Consider the following 1,563-nt stretch of genomic DNA (forward strand, 5'->3'; position numbering starts at 1 on the left):
AAAAGAACAAAATTCAAATGTTATATGTGTAATTTGTGTGTTACAAAAGAATACAAATGCTATATCTGTATATTTATATGATGTTCCTAGAAAATAAAATGCCAAATGCTGGAGGGAAGAAAGAAGAACAAATTATTTAGTGAGGACAAAACTTTAGGTTTATAAGATGAAAGGCATCAGGGGATGGATGGTGGTAGAGGTGAAACAAAGGGAATGTGCTCGGTGCTACTTAACTATGGACTGAAAATGGCTGTGGTAAGATTGTTTGTTTGTTTGTTTGGGTAGTGTCTCACTCTATCCCGGGGTTACCTGGTAGTCCTAGGGTGGCCTTGAACTCACACCCTTCCACCTATCTCAACCTCCTGAGTGCTGGGATTACAGGTGTGTGCCACCATACCTAACTAGTTTTGTTTCTTTAATATGGAACACCTCACAAGTTTGCATGTCATCCTTATGCAGAGGTAATGATAATATTCTCTGTATCATTCCAATTTTAGTATATGTGCTGGCAACAAGCATGGAAATTTTATAATGTGTGTATTTTATAACAATTAAAAATAAATAAGAGGGTGGGAGAAATGGCTTAGCCATTAAAGCACTTGTCAGCAAAGTCAAAGAACCTAAGTTTGACCCCCCATGATCCATGTAAGCCAGATACACAAAGTGCACATGTATCTGGAGTTCATTTGCAGTTTCCAAAAGCCCTGATGTACCCATTCTTGCTCCCTCCCTCTCTCTCTCAAATAAATAAAAGTTAAATTAAAAAAATAAGAGGGCTGGAGAGATAGTTTAGTGATTAAGGCACTTGCGTGCAGAGTCTAACTACAAAGGTTTGATTCCTCAGTAACACTATAATTCCAGATGCACAGAGTGTTGCTAGTAACTGGAGTCCTTTTGCAGTGGCTGAAGGCCCTAGTTTGCCCATCCTCTCTTCCCCCCTTGTGTATAGTTAAGTAAATCAGATATTAAGTAAACTTTTAAAAGAAGCTCACAGAACTTCAAAAAGACTGCATGAAGGAAAAACCCTCCAAGGCACATCATCCTTAAAACTCTAAACAATGAGTACAAGAGAGCCCTCAAAACAATAAGATAGAAACAACTCATTACATACGAAGGCAATCCCACCATAATTACCTCAGATTCCTCAATGGAAACACTGAAAGCCAGAAGGGCCTGAAATAGAGAACTTCAAAGTATTAAAAAAAAAAAAAATGGCTCCCAACACAAACTATTAAACCTGGTGAAATTATCACTCAAAATAAATGGCAAAAAACAAAATTTCCCATGATAAAAGCCAGCTTAAGAATTATAGGAACACGAGCCAAACCTATAGAGAATATTTCAGGGAATACTACACATAGAAGAGTCAAACAACCAATCTCAAGAGCCTTCATGAGGAAGAACATAATACTAAAACTAAAATAGGCATTAAAAGGTACAAAGCTCAAGAAAGCAACAAATCCCATAAATTGTATAACATAGCAGAGATTAAATTGAACTTCACCACTATAATCTTAAGTACTAATGGCTTATCAAAAGATGCACCTTAACAGGTGGTTCAGA

General features: G+C 36.9%; 1 non-coding gene across 1 annotated transcript; it reads right to left on the bottom strand.

Moving 5' to 3' along the window:
* Positions 1–414: 414 nt before the first annotated feature.
* LOC123461850 lies at positions 415–519 on the bottom strand. The gene has a single exon (XR_006637914.1). It is a non-coding gene; the product is annotated as a U6 spliceosomal RNA (small nuclear RNA).
* Positions 520–1,563: the final 1,044 nt, after the last annotated feature.

The sequence above is a fragment of the Jaculus jaculus genome, chromosome 6 (genome assembly GCF_020740685.1).
Source record: "Jaculus jaculus isolate mJacJac1 chromosome 6, mJacJac1.mat.Y.cur, whole genome shotgun sequence".
Taxonomy (NCBI): Eukaryota; Metazoa; Chordata; class Mammalia; order Rodentia; family Dipodidae; genus Jaculus; species Jaculus jaculus.